The 15630-nt window shown below is 33.5% G+C and overlaps 1 long non-coding RNA gene across 1 annotated transcript in view; it reads left to right on the forward strand.

The window, feature by feature from the left end:
* Positions 1-336: 336 nt before the first annotated feature.
* LOC131384171 (uncharacterized) overlaps positions 337-15630 on the forward strand; it is a 64252-nt gene continuing 48958 nt past the window's right edge. Inside the window, exons 1-2 of the long non-coding RNA XR_009214741.1 lie at positions 337-389; positions 12374-12438. This is a non-coding gene — a long non-coding RNA (uncharacterized LOC131384171). The remainder of the gene's footprint in view (positions 390-12373; positions 12439-15630) is intronic.

Raw genomic sequence — 15630 nt, forward strand, 5'->3', positions numbered from 1 at the left:
TCTTTCCTTCTCCCAGCTGTTGTGTGTCTTCATGTGTGCACCGAGGGTAACAATTTGTTGCCCCTCCTGAAGAAGCTTAACTTTTTGTTGTTGTTGTTATTCAGAGTAGAAAGAACCAGGCAAGATACTGTGCCTTTCTTACAGCAATATCACTCTCCTCCTCACTCCTGCACCAGCAAGAGAAGCTTTTTCTGTACTCTCCCAGCCCTCGATCTTTCTCATGAGAACTCAGTGAGATCTTTGGAGAATAGCCTTCAACTTTGTACAAATTCCTCTGGGCTTCTATACTCACATACTAGATCACATTTGGCCTTTGGCAATTCAGTAAATATTTTAGCAATTTCTTCTTTCCTGCCTGTCTGAAGACTGTCTTCCTGCTGCTGCCAAAGGTTTGCAGTGCTTATTTAAGGTGCTGACTTCTTTAGCTTTCAGGCTGGTTGATTGTCATATGAACTCAGGTCTCTGCTAGGTTTAGAAAAAGTTATTATTTTATAGATTATCCAGCTGTGTTTAGTTGTCAGGGTGGGAATGATGTACTTTCTGGTTTTCTACATGCTATGCAGGAGATGGAAGTGTTTTCCTTCAGCATTTCCTGCAGAGCAGTTCTCCAGGCATCATCATCTCTCTGCTTTTGCCCATCTGTTAATGTCTTTATTTCACATTCCCTTTTAAATCATACATTAACTATATATTTAAAGAGTTGGTTGACAGTTCTTTCTTTTCTTTTGGCACATTAAAGATGTTTCTTTACTGTTATTTGAATTGCTTATTTTCTAATGAGAAGTCTCAGGTCAGACTTTAAGATTGTTCATTTGTATGCCTTGTATTTTCATATCAATGTTCTAACATTTTTTTCTGTATATCTTTCTTTTATGAATTTGATTATGATGTGATTTTGTGTTATATTCTTTGGATTTATTTTACTTAGTGTTTGTTGAGCTCCTTGCTTCGGTACATTTTCCTTCAAACCAAGAAACTTTTAGGGTATTATTTATTCATATATATTCTTATGTGTCCCTCCCTTAGGGAACTATGGTAACATTTATATTAGGTGGCTTGATAAGGTACCACAGATTAGTGACAATCTGTTTATATATATATATATTTTTTTCCTTTCTCTCTTTGCGATTCAGTTTATGTAGGTGCTATTGTTGTCACATAGCTTAGTGATTTTTCCTTCTGCCACCTCTCATGTGATCTAATCTAATTAAGAAAAATTTCACTTAAGACATTTCATTTTTCATTTCTACCTCTTCCATCTGTTTCTTATTCTATTCTTGTTATATTCATGCATTGTTAAAAGTATCGGGCACATTTATATTAGCTATAGCTCCTTAAAGTCATTGCTTGTCAGTCCCATCTTCTGTCATTTTTTAAGTCCTTCTGTGAGTTGTTTTCATTAATTCATATTTTTCTCCTGATTATGAGTAAATTTTTTTGTTTCTTTAGTTTATAATAATATATGATTAGATGCCAGGCATTGTTGTTAGATTGTTGCAGTTTAGGTTTGTTTTTCTTCCTTTAATGTAGCTATCAAGTTACTAGCAAATCAGATCGACTGTTAAGGAGCTTGTTTATAAATTTTGTTAGAGAAGTCTGCAGTGGTCTTTACTTGGCTTAATTTACCCTTATTGCTAAAGCATGTTTATTCCTAGTTCTCTACTGATTGCTCCAACTGCTCAACAAGCTCTCTTGATTCTGGCTATATGAACTTAATCTTCTCACACTCTACGTGAGCTCTGAGAATCAGTCATTATTGGCAGCTGTTTGTATGTTTGCTTGTTTTGGGGGGACTGGTGGCATTTATGCATGATCAGAATATTTTACATCAAAGAATCCAGATGATTTATTGTGGTTTAGCTCTTACTCTATATGTTTCCCTCATTTCAGATATTATGCCTACAATTTCCAGGTACTATTTTACATTTCAAACTCCAGTCTCTATCTCCAAAGCTCTGAGATGGCCATTGTCTACTTAGGCTTCTCCTTCTGAGGCGTGGATTTTGGGGGCTTTTTTCACTTTCAGGGATCACAGTCATGTCTGCTTGCTGTGCAACAACTGTTCGGTTTTCTAAGTTTTTAATGCATATGGTAAATCTAGTTTCAGTTACTCTACTACTTTTATAGTTCAGGTAACTGAGAAAAAGAACATGTAAGTATTTCCCCAAGGTCAATTTGTCAGAAGGTTTTACAAAGGCAAAATGTTTTCTGGCATGTTTGGGATCTAGATCTCAGGAAAAGAAGAGTTGAAAATCTAGGGGAGAAATTTTCTTTAAATTGATTCAGGTGAAATGGCACACAATACTTCTATTTAGTTTTCAGTTGTATGAACTTAGACGTATGATCAAAAGTAACAATTTGTTTAAAGAGATGAAAATTATATTTTATATCTAGATAGCCATAGGTCTAGGTTATTCTCTATTACTGTGCAAGAAAGAAGGAAACAAATTTAATCAATAATTCCACAATTAATTATGGCATATTCTAAAACTTATTCTATGTATATTAAATTTTACACTAAATAGATGGTATAAATTACTCTTTAATACAAAATATATTGTATATGATTAATTTTAATTTATTGATGGAAATTTCATTTTGAAGACATTGGACAGTACATTTTAAAAAATTTTCTAACCCTAAAGAGATTTTATATATTATTATATTTTATTTGTATATTTATGGGCTTGGAATTTATAGAGTTGAAAGTCAGGTCAATTTTTAAAATTTTGTTTTAATAAGTTTAGATCTCTCTGCCTTGTATTTGCGGGAAGAAAACATTTTCTGACATTCTTCCAGTAGAGTGGAGCTTATTTATTTATTTATTTATTTTTTAACCAGGGCAGGATCCTATGTACAAACTAGTTTCTTTTTTCTCCTCTATGAGTTAACAGTTTTTGCTTCTGTCCCACCCTCAAAAATAGTGTACTTCTGACTGGGCGCGGTGGCTCACGCTTGTAATCCCAGCACTTTGGGAGGCCAAGGCGGGCGGATCACGAGGTCAGGAGATCGAGACCACGGTGAAACCCCGTCGCTACTAAAAATACAAAAAAAAATAGTGTACTTCTGCCAAAGACTGGAAATATAGGGGTTTACTACCCTTCACTCTGTGCCAAAATATCATCGCTTGTTTTAGAACAAAGATTTTGGTCAGGTAAGGGATAAGTATACTCCTAATTCTAAAAGTTTTTTTATGTATGATTCATCTTTTTATTATTTAAATATTTGCTAGAATCCAGCAATTATGTTATTTGGGCCTGAGTTTTTATTGTAAAATTGTGTTCAAAAGTAAATTCTATTTATTTAGAAAGATAAAACTACTCAGATTTACTATTTCTTCTTATTTCAGTTTGATAATTTATGTTTTAGAAGAAACTTGCTTAGATAAATTAAAAAATCATATGGCACCCATTAGTTTATATAATCACCCATTATCAGTTTAAATTCTATAGTATCTCTAGTGCTGTCTGATGTTTATTTTTTCATGCTGGTAATTTTTGTCTCTCTCCTTTTTTTCCTTAATAAGTGAAATTAGAATTTTATCAATTTTGTTAGTCTTTCCAGAGAACTAGCTTTTCATTTTATAGGTTTTCTCTATTAATCATTTTTACCATTAATTTATTCCCACTCTTTTTTTTCATATATTTTTGTTTTTCCTTTATCCACTTTGGATTTATTTGGGCTTTTTTTTTTTCAGGCTTTCTAAGATGTATGCCTATTTCATTTATGTTTATGTGTTTCTTCTTTTCCACCAGAAATATTTAAAGATATACCTATTCTTCTAATGGCTGGTTAATTTCATAGCATAAAAGTTTGAGTTTTGTTTTCATTTACACTGTTAGACTATTTCCTAATTTCCTCTGTGATTTTTTTCTTTGGTCCATAGTTGACAGCACTGTTCATATCTTCTTTATATTTATTTTTTCTATTTATTTTATAAATTACTGAGTTGGGGTGCAAAATTCTGTGGACTTTTAATTTTGTACTCTAGGTGCATGAAATTTTGTTTCGTGTATTTTGAAATTCTCTTTTTAAGTACACACTTATTTAAGATTATTGTATCTCCTTGATTAATCAATTATTTTGTTACACATGTCCTCTTAATCTGTGATAATACTCATAGTTTTGTAGTCTATTTTTCTGACTTTGGCATAGCCACACCAATTTTCATAGTGTTTGCATTTTTTCATGTTTTTACTTTCCAAATGTACTTAATAAAAAAAAAAATACATGTATAGTTTGGTCTTGCTTTTATCTGAAAGTCTCTGATTTTTCATAAAATGCTATTATTTATTTTTATTCTTACAAAGTATTAATTAAATGTTTATAAATCTTAGTCTTAAGGCTTTTTAATTGAAAACTTTACTTCCATCTTATTTAATGTAACTATATGGATGGATTGAACTAACTGCTTTGCTGTTTATTCTTTCTTCTTTTTTCATCTGACTCATTTTTTAATTCTTCTTCAATTCCTTTTGAACAATAAGGCTTAAAATTCATACTGGCTGGCTGCTCATCTCCAGGCTTCCCACAGAGCTGCTTTGGCTCAATGAATAGAGGGTCTCATGCATTCCTTTCTACCTGCTGAACAGTTTGTTTCCTTTCACTGTTCCTCTTCAATTTCAGAGTTTCAGACATCTTCTCTCCCTTTACAGTACAAATAAAATAAAAGCCTTAATATCCTAAAAAGTGTAGATGCTTACCCTAGTCCTATATTTCTTCTCTACCTTCAAGCATAATTCCAATTACCTTTCTAGAAATTATACCTGCTTTGTCTACTGGAGACAGTCAGCTGAATCATCGAGTTCTTGCAGAAGCATTGAGCTTTAGCACCCAAGGGCCCTGAGACAGTTGTATTCAACAACCTCATTGCATTGAAAGAAGGCACTAGCACAGAGAGGGGTAACACCTGACTGAAGTCACAGCATTAGCAGCATGGCTGAGGCTAGGACTGTTGCTCCAAGCTGGATGCTCCCTTTACTCCTCTGCTTCTTGCAGGGGGTGCTCTGGGGATCATTGTCTTAAATGCTTATTGGACCAGCTGTATCTCAGGTGAATCAGCCTCAAAAGAATTGTTAAGGATAAAATAATATGCACTTCAGAGGCCCCAAGAGAAAGCTGCTTGTAAAATAAAGAGGCAGATCCTGCTTCTTGCCCTGTCCCTTCCTCTGTCCCCTAAAAGCCGGTCAGACTGGGAGGCAGGAGGTGGAGGGATTACACAAGGGATCAATGAAGGTCTGGCTGTGAGATGAACTGCTGCTCTCTTCTCTGTCAGGCCCAGCTTCAGGAACATCTAATCCCATCTGCCCACTCCCAGTGAGCTAAATTGATTTGTATAGCCTAAGGATTATCATCACAAGAGCCTGCAGCCTCAGGGGAGTTCTGAGGGACATGGACATTGCAGACTTTTTCACCAACCAGGAAAACTTTTCAGGCATCACCCAAGAGGTCCAGCTGAAGATGTAAAAGGTGGTTCATAAATCCATGCTGCAACTTGACGAGAAGAGTGTGAGGCAGCTACCATCACTGGGGATGTCCTAAAGTTGACGTTCAAGCCTCTTATTATCATTTTCAACTGGCCCTTCATTGTGATGATCTTTGACCATTTCATATGTAGCAGCCTTTTCCTGGGCAAGGTCATTAATCTAATCTAAGGGTATGCCCACCCAGGAGCGAAGGCACCATGTGACTTTGGGCATCAGAAACAACACAAAAATGTCTTGGGGAATGGGAGATTTCCCCAATGTTTTACAGTTTTTCCTGAAATCCAATGAGAAATGCCTCTATCTTTAAGCATCTTGTAATAAATAAATGCTATTAGTGGGGGGAAAATAATATAAGGTGAAGTTTTTATTCTTTATCTTGTTATTTTGGAAGACATGAAGAACTTCCTCATTCCTCCACATTCTAACTAGAAATGGGAACACATTTTATGTTCAAGTCTGCAAAATCTATTTGGCTTAGATTTTAGGTCCTTCTCTATGGATCTGCTAACATCTTTTTTACATTAAAAAATAGTTTCATCTTTGTGTGTGTGTGTGTGTGTGAGAGAGAGAGAGAGTTTCTTTTTATTTTTTTTTTTAAATAGCTCTGGAGTACCAGTGGGGTTTTTGGTTACATGGATGAATTGTACACTGGTGAGGTCTAGGATTTTAGTGTGCCTGTCACCTGAGTAGTACACATTGCATCCAATAGGTAGTTATTTGTCCCTCATCCCCCTCCTACCCTGCCCCCTTCTGAGTCTCCAAACTCTGTTATACCACTCTGTATTCCTTTGTGTACCTGTAGTTTAGCTCCTACTTGTAAGTGAGAAAATAGAGTATTTGGTTTTCAATTGCTGAGTTGCTTCACTTAGAATAATGGCCTCTAGTTCCATCTAAGCTGCTGCAAAAGACATTATTTTGTTCTTTTTATGGCTGAGTAGTATTCCAAGATGCATATATATATATATATACATCCCCTAAGGATTATTATCTCAAGAGCCTGCAACCTCAGGGGAGTTCTGGGGGACATGGACATATACAAAAATGTATATGTAAATATATATTTTATGTATTTATAGATTTATATTAATAAATATATATAATGTGTTTATATAAAATATTTTCTTTATCCACTTATTGGATGATGGGCACTTAGATTAATTCCATGTCTTTCCAACTGTGAATTGTGCTGTGATAAACATGTGTACAGATGCATTTTTGATATAGTGACTTTTCCTTTGGGTAGATACTCAGTAGTGGTATTACTGAATTGAATGGTAGATCTAATTTCAGTTCTTTGGGAAATCTACATACTGTTTTCAATAGAGGTTTTACTAATTTACATTCCTACCTGCAGTGTACAAGCATGCCTGTTTTACCACATACACACCAATATCTACTGTTTTCTAACTTCTTAAGGATAGCCATTCTGGGTAGGGTAAGGTGGTATTTCATTGTAGCTTTAGTTTGCATTTCCATGATGATTAGTGATGTTGGGCATTTTTTCACATATTTGTTGGACATTCATACATATTATTTTGAGAAATATCTATTCATGTACTTTGCCCACTCTTCGATGGGATTATTTTTTTTCCTGCTTATTTATTTGAATTCCTTGTAGATTCTGAATATTAGTCCTTTGTCAGATGCATAGCTTGTGAATATTCCTATTCAGAGGGTTTTCTGTTTATTCTGATGATTATTCCTTTGGCTGTGCAGAAGCTTTTTAGTTTAATTAATTCCCATTTAATTACTATTGTTTTTATTGCACTTGCTGTTGGGGTCTTAAACATAAATTATTTGCCCAAGCCAATATCCAGAAGAGATTTTCCCAGGTTATCTTCTAGAATTTTTATGGTTTCAGGCCTCAGATTTAAGTCCTTGATTTATCTTGAGTTCATTTTTGTATAAGGTGGAAGAGAGGGATCCAGTTCCATTCTTCTATATCTGGCTATCCAATTTTCCCAGCATTATTTATTAAATATGATGTCTTTTCTCCAATTTGTTTTTGGATGCTTTGTCAAAGATCAGTTGGTTATAAATATTTGGTTTTGTTTCTGGGTTCTCCATTCTGCTCCATTGGTCTATGTATTTACTTTGATACCAGTACCATGCTGCTTTGGTTATTGTAGGATTGTAGTATAATTTGAAGTCAGGTAATGTGATGCCTCCAGATTTATTCTTTGTGCTTAGGATCATTTTTAGTATTTGGGCTCTTCTTTGGTTCCAAATTAATTTTAGGATTGTTTTTTCTAATTCTGTGAAAAATGACGTTGGTATTTCGATAGTAATTGCATTGAATCTATAGATTGCTTTGGGCAGTATAGGCATTTTTACAGAATTGATTCTTCCAATCTTTGAGCATGAAATATATTTCTATTTGTTTGTGTCATCTATTATTTCTTTCAGTAGTGCTCTGTAGTCCTCCTTGTAGAGATCTTTCACCTCCTTGGTTAAGTATATTTCAATTGTTTTTCTAGCTATTTTAAAGGGACTGAGTTCTGGATTTGATTCTCAGTTTGGTCAATGCCAGTGTATAGCAGTGCTACTGATTTTTGTACATTGATTTTTTAGCCTGAGGCTTTACTTAATTCATTTCTCAGATAAAAGAGTGCTTTGGATGAATCTTCAGAGTTTTCTAGGTATAAGATCATATCATTGGCAAACAGAGATAGTTTGATTTCCTCCTTTCCAATTGGGATGCACTTTATTTCTTTTTCTTGCCTGATTGTTCTAGCCAGGACTTCCAGTACTACTTTGAATAGAAATGGTAAAAATGGGCATCCCTGTCTATTCCTAATTCTTAGAAAAAATGTTTCAACTTTTTCCCATTCAGGATGATGTTGGCTGTGGATCTGTCATATATGGCTTTTATTACTTTCATATATGTTCCTTCTATGGCTAGTTTGTTGAGATTTTGTATCATAAAGCATGCTGGATTTTCATCCCATGCTTTTTCTGGATCTACTGAGATGACAATACGGTTTTTGTTTTTACTTCGGTTTATGTGATGAATAACATTATTGACTTGTATATGCATATGTTGAACCATTCCTATATCACTGGAATGAAACCTATTCCATATTTAGGTACTGTGGAATTCAGTTTGCTCTTTGTTGAGAATTTTTGCATTTATATTCATCAGATATATTGGTCTGTAGTTTTTTGTTGTTATGTCCTTTGTTGGCTTTGGTATCAGGGTGATACTGGCATCACAGAATGAGTTAAGAAGGATTTTTGAAAACTTCTCAATATTTTGGAATATTTTTAGTGGAATTTATACCAATTCTTCTTTGAATGTCTGGAAGAAATCAACTGAATTCATCTGTTCCTGGGCTTTTTTGTTGTTGTTGGATTTCTTTATTTTATTACTGACTCAATCTCACTGCTTGTTATTGGTCTGTTTGGAATTTCTATTTCTTTCTGATTTAAGCTGAGGGTTGGGGGAAATGTATGTTTTCAGAAATTTATGAATTTCCTCTTGTCTTTCTAGTTTGTGTGCATAGAGGTGTTCATAGCAATCTGGAATGATATTTTTTATTTCTGTGATGTCATTTGTAATCTTCCTTTCTAATTGAGCTTATTTTAATTTTCTCTCTTTTCTTTTTTTTAATCTAGCTAGTGGTCTATCAATATTGTTTATCTTTCAAATAATCAGTGGCATATTCATTGACCTTTTGTACTTTTTTTGTTTCAATTTCATTTAGTTTTGCTCTGATTTTTGTACTTCTTTTCTTCCGACAGTTGGGGGTTTGGTTTGTCCTTGTTTCTCTAGTTCCTTGTGGTGTGATATAATGTTAGGATGTGAATTTCTGATCATTTAGATTTTTCTGATGTAGACATTTAGCACTATAAACTTTCTTCTTAGCATTGTGCTGTATCCCACAGATTTTGATAAATTGTGTCACCGTTGTCATTCATTTCAAAATTTTTAATTTTCATTTTGATTTCACTGTTAATCCTGAAATCATTCAGGAGCAGATTGTTTAATTTCCATGTATTTGAATCGTTTTGAGAGTTATTTTTGATTTATTTCTAGTTTTATTTTGCTGTGGCCTGAGAAGATATTTAATATGATTTCTATTTTCTTAAATTTGTTGATACTTTATTTTGTGCCTTCTCATATGGTCTCTCTTGGAGAATGTTCCATGTGCTAATGCAGTTTTTGGGTACAATGCTCTTTAAATATCTGTTCTGTCCATTTGTTCTAGAGTACAGGTTAAATTCAGTATTTCTTTCTTTCTTTCTTTCCTTCCTTCCTTCCTTCTCTTTCTTTCTTTTTTTTTTTTTGAGACAGTGTTTCGCTCTTGTTGCCCAGGCAGGAGGGCAATAGTGCGATCTCGGCTCACCACAACCTCTGCCTCGCGGGTTCAAGCAATTCTCCTGCCTCAGCCTCCTGAGTAGCTGGGATCACAGACGTGTGAGGCGTGTGCCACCATGCCTGGCTAATTTTGTATTTTTAGTACAGGCAGGGTTTCTCCATGTTGGTCAGGCTTGTCTCGAACTTCTGACCTCGGGTGATCCACCCGCCTCAGCCTCCCAAAGTGCTGGGATTACAGGCATGAGCCACCATGCCCGGCAGTATTTCTTCATTGACTTTCTGCCTCTATGATCATTCTAGTGCTGTCAGTGGAGTGCTGAAATCCCCCACTCTTATTGTGTTGCTATCTCTTTTCCTAGGCATAGTAGTAATTACTTAATGAATCTGGAACTTCAGAGTTAACTGCATATATATTTATAATTATTACATCCCTTTGTTGAATTGATCCTTTTATCATTACGTAATGGCCTTCTTTGTCTTTTCTTTTTTTTTAAAGTCTGTTTTATCCAATGTTAAGACCAGCTACTCCTGCTCACTTTCAGTTTCCATTCGTGTGAAATATCTTTTTTCACCCCTTTACCTTGAGTCTATAGGAATCCTTATATGTTAGGTTTGTCTTATGAAGACAGCACCTATTTGATTTGTGAATTTTTAAATTCATTCCACCAATCTTATTTAAGGTGGATCATTTAGACCATTTACATTCAATGTTAATATTGAGATGTGAGATACTGTTCCAGTCATCATGTCTATTGTGACCTAGTGACTTTGTTTTCTTCATTCTGTTGTTGTTTTATAAGTGTTGTGATTTTATGCTTTCAGGAGTTTCTGTTCTGGTGTGTATTAATCTTATGTTTCAAGATTTAGAACACCTTTTATTATTTCTTGTAGGATTGCTCTAGTATTAACAATTTTACTCCACATTTGCTTGTCTGACACTTTATTTCTCCTTCATTTATGAAACTTAGTTCTGCTGGATACAGACTTCTTGGAGGATAGTCACTCCATTTAAGGAGACAAAAGATAAGGCCTCAAGCCCTTCTGGATTGTAAAGTTTCTACTGAGAGGTCTCCTGTAGTATGATAGTTTTTCCTTTATAGGTTATTTGATTTTTTTTTTCCTCACTGTTTCTAGAATTCTTTTCTTCCCATTGACTTTAGATAGCCTGACGACTATAAGCCTTGGTGATGTTCCCTTTGCAAAGAGTCCCCTGGGAGTTCTTTGAGCTTCTTGTATTTGGATATCTAAATCTGTAGCAAGGCAAGGTACGTTTTCCTAATTAGTCTCTCAAATAGATTTTCCAGCTTTTTACTTTTTCTTCTCTCTTAGGAACACCTATATTTCTTAGGTTTGGCTGTTTTATTTAATCCCATGTTTCTTGGAGACGGTTCATTTATTTAAATCCATTTTTGTTTATTTTGTCTGATTGGCTTAATTCAAAAGAGACAACAATGAAAGTCTTTCTTCTACTTGGTCTAGTCCATTGTTTGAACTTTCCACTGCATTTTGTATTTCCCTAAATGTGTCTTTCATTTTCAGAAATTCTGGTAGGTTTTCCTTTAAAATATCTGTCTGTTTAGAAATGTTTTTACTCATATCCTGATTTTTTTTAATTCGTTCATGTTGGCTTTCATCTTTATCTTGTATCTATTTGAGTAACTTAATAATCAACCCTTTGAATTATTTATCTGGTGTTTCTACAGTTTCATTTGGATACACTAATAGATAGTTCGATATTTTAGGGATGTTTTAGACCCTGTTTTTCATATTGTCAGAATTATTTTTCTGGCTCCTTCTCACTTGGACAGACTATTCTTCTAATGACTTTTGAATTCATTTTTGATTGAACTAGGTTGTCTTTTTAATTTTTTTTCCCTTAAGGATGTGACTTTAATGTTTATAGTTTATTGTCACCTAGCTGCAGCTCCGTGTACTTTCAGTGGTGCAGACTCGGTATGAGTCCCTTGGTTATAGAGAATCTTTGTGCAATGGCTTTCTCAGATGGTGGTTGTGGTGGTGATGTGCTGGATGTGTGAGCAGGTTCACTGTCTCCTGTAGGGAGTTCTTAGTCTGGTTCACAATTTAGGCTGCAGCCTGCTGCTTCTTTCAAAAGATCTGTGGTTTCTTTCAGTTTCTCTGTTAAGTTACTGTGTTGCTTCTGAAAAGAAACTGCTTTTCTTGTGGTTACTGAAAATGAATTCCTCCGCTTTCCCTGAAAGCAAAGTAGTTCTATAGCCAGCAGCTCTCACTTGGAGAAGACCACACAACTCCAGTAGGGCAGCCTTTTGTCTCTTGATTTCCCCTCAAATCTGATGACACACACTAACCCCAGCCATCTCTTGAAACATGTCCTCGAGCATTCAGCACAGTGGTGCGTCAAGACAGGCTGCCCAATCCAATTGCTGGGGCTGGATGTCTCTTAGGGATTGAAGGCTGAAGGGAGGATTGAAACTGGAGCTCTGGGAACTCCCAGTCAAGTAACCTGAGCAACAGTTTCATCTTCTAAAAAAGGTCTTTTTCTTGATTTCACGTTTTATATGTTTATCTTAAACATTTATATTCCTCAAAGATCCTCTAAACTAAGTACAAACTCCTCCACATCATCAGGATAAACACATTTCTAACTCTCAAAAGGTAAGTATAGTAAGTATCATGGTAGTGGAATTAAAATATATGATTGCTACATTTTAAGTTATTAAGTTATGAGGTCAAATTTCAGGAAGAGGAAGAGTAAGTAGAAATGGAATTTCTTGGGAATGTTTAATTAGTTATATTACATCTTTACCAACAATAAATAAAACAAAATACTTCATTTAACCATTCTTAATTGCTTTCACTTTTTAAATGGTTTTAATCTATCACCTACTTTTTAATATCCATAATCATTAATACAATAATTTTCAGATTTTCAAAATGACAAATGCTTGTATTTTTATCAGAAAGTTTTAGGATGTTTCAGATTGACAAATATGTTGTTTTTTCCCTTCCTAATTTAGAAAGCTAAGTCTTTAAGTTGCCTTAAGTCACATGTGACACCTCCATGTTATAATATGCATGTTGTCAATGTCTTGGGGACAGAAATGATATGTCTACTTCTGAATTTCAGCAATTTTGTATTCCAGTATTATAAAAATTGTTCAAACCATTGTAAAGATTATATGTTTCATAACAAAATGAAATATGCACTTAAAATTTAAAAAATCAAAGTCTTATGGCACTAAATATACTTTTCCTAAATCTCTTAACTTTACAGGGAAATTTATTTCACTAATCTTTCTTATGTTCTTCTAGCAGTTGTTTCTAAAACACTAAGTTATAAGTTCATATAACTTTTAACTTAATATGTTATTGAAAATGTCTCTATACATTTATATGATAATGTATGCAAATGTGTGCAGATTATACAAAATATTATCTCAATTTTATAAGGCAACAAACATCATAAGTGTTGTGCAAAAGATTTAAACAGACACTTCACAAAAGAAAATATAGAAAAGTCCAATAAACCAAATGACAAATTCTCAAAATAATTGGTCATTGGGCAATGCAAATATAAACTACAATGAGATATCACTACACATCTTTCAGATAAGAAAAATTTTAAATATGTGATAATTCCAAGTGTTAGCAAAGATGAGGAACAACTAGAATTCTCATAGTTGGTAGAAAAAAAAATAAATATTTGAGAAACTATTATTTCATAATATTAACATAGACTTTTCATACAATTCAACAATTCCAGATTTAGGCATTTACAAGTAAGAAATAAAAGCAAATGTCCACACAATGCCTTGCACACAGATATGTAGTATTTATATTCATAAAGCAGAAACTGAAAAAGGACTATGTTTATCAGCATATGAATGGATAACCAAATGATGGTGTATTCATACAACGAAATACTACACAACAGTAAAAAAAATTCTGAAACAAAATAATATAGAGGATTCTTTAAACACTGTTGAGTAAAGAAATCAGACATGAAAATGCATTCCACTTGGCTCCCTTTTATATGAAAATCTGGAAAGACAAATCTATTACTGAGACAGAATGGATATTAGTGGTTGCCTGGGGACAAGGAAGTAGAGGTTTTATTGGTATATGGTATAAAGGCAGTTTGAGGGTAATTAAAATTTTTTGTGTCTTATTGTGAGGGTCGTATAGACATATGCCTTTTTCAGAACTCATTATATGTTGACAAAACTAAATTGCATTCATTGACCCCTATGTGACAGGTGTTTATAAAAATTATTTTTATTCTATTAACAAATATTTAAAAATTATTCAAATGAGGCTTTATTTATTTGTATTTTTAATGTAGTAGCAGAGCAATTGCTGGGAGGAAAAAGGTTCCAGTTAACTAGTGTCATTTTTCAAGAGATAAGGACTTTTTTCTCTAAATGTAAGGCTATATATATTATACCTTATTATAAATACATTTATCACTTTCATACAAAACCTAGGCATTCAAACAGAAACAAATTGTCCATCCCCAAGAAATAAAACAACTAATATGTGCTTTTGTTGGTTAAGTTAAATGTTTATACAGAAAAATAGCTCCTCCAAAATATGAATATCATTTATATTATCAACAATTGAATGTGCTTTTTGTAAAAATTTTAGTAATCTAAATAAGGAATATTTTTCTGTCAAATTAATAATATTTAAGTTAACATATTATATTATATAAACAATTATTCATTAAAAAGGAAATACAGTACTTCCTGGCTGGTCACCAGGATTAAAATTTGTAGTCACATCATTGAATTCAAATTGCAGATTTAGATTTTTGACTCTGAGCACAGACCTGAGATTAAATAACACTGGAGACCCAATAATATCTTCATATGAGAGTAACAACTAATCTTAAATAATAAGCACCTACACAATATTCACAATTAATTTAGAAGTTATGGGGGCATGTTCTGCTGGTTGTGCCTACCACTTGGGTTTAATATCCATCCTGCAGTAAATGAGTTACATGGGCAACAGGCTAAACCAATCTAAGCCTTGAGAGATATAATAATAGTACTGGTCATGCAGGATGATTGTTAAAATGAATGACATAATTAATACAAAGCACTTGGGTCACAATTAAGCATCAAAAGTACTATACAAATATTAAATATTAGTATAGGCTTCATTTCTAAAACAACTTCTCAAAAGTAATGCTAAATATTGTTAAAATCAAACAAATGGCAAACCTCTTCTTTACAGCTATATTTCATATTTTTAAAAAGCTAAATTATCTTTTATTACAAAACAGATAAATTAATATTTGTAGACAATTATAAATATAAAATTTCAAAATATTTCATGAAATTTTTATTATTCATGAAGGAATTAACCAATGGTCTACATATAATTAAGAATATAAGTATAAATATATCTAAAATGTCTTCTTGGGTGACCAAAGAGTAAAAATTTAAACCAAATTCTCTTGAGCCACATTTTATAGACAATCAAATATGCTATGAATAATACAGTCACCCAATATCTTTTCTTAGATTTGAATTCATTCATAATAACTCTGATGTAAATAATTAAAATATTTGCTTTTGCTTCAAAATCTATTTTATATTGCATCTTATTTCATATATAGTGTTAGTGTACAAGAAATCATAAATGAAAGTTTACTTTATTAAATGCCATTTTAGGATCCATTGCTATCTTAATCCATGTTCACTATAAAACAGAGCCTGGGCCAGGCATGGTGGCTTACGCCTGTAATTCAAGCACTTTGGGAGGCCAAGGCGGGCAGATCACGAGGTCAGGAGATCGAGACCATCCTGGCTAACACGGTGAAACCCCATCTCTACTAAAAAT

This window comes from Hylobates moloch, unplaced genomic scaffold, assembly GCF_009828535.3.
Source record: "Hylobates moloch isolate HMO894 unplaced genomic scaffold, HMol_V3 SCAFFOLD_9, whole genome shotgun sequence".
NCBI lineage: Eukaryota > Metazoa > Chordata > Mammalia > Primates > Hylobatidae > Hylobates > Hylobates moloch.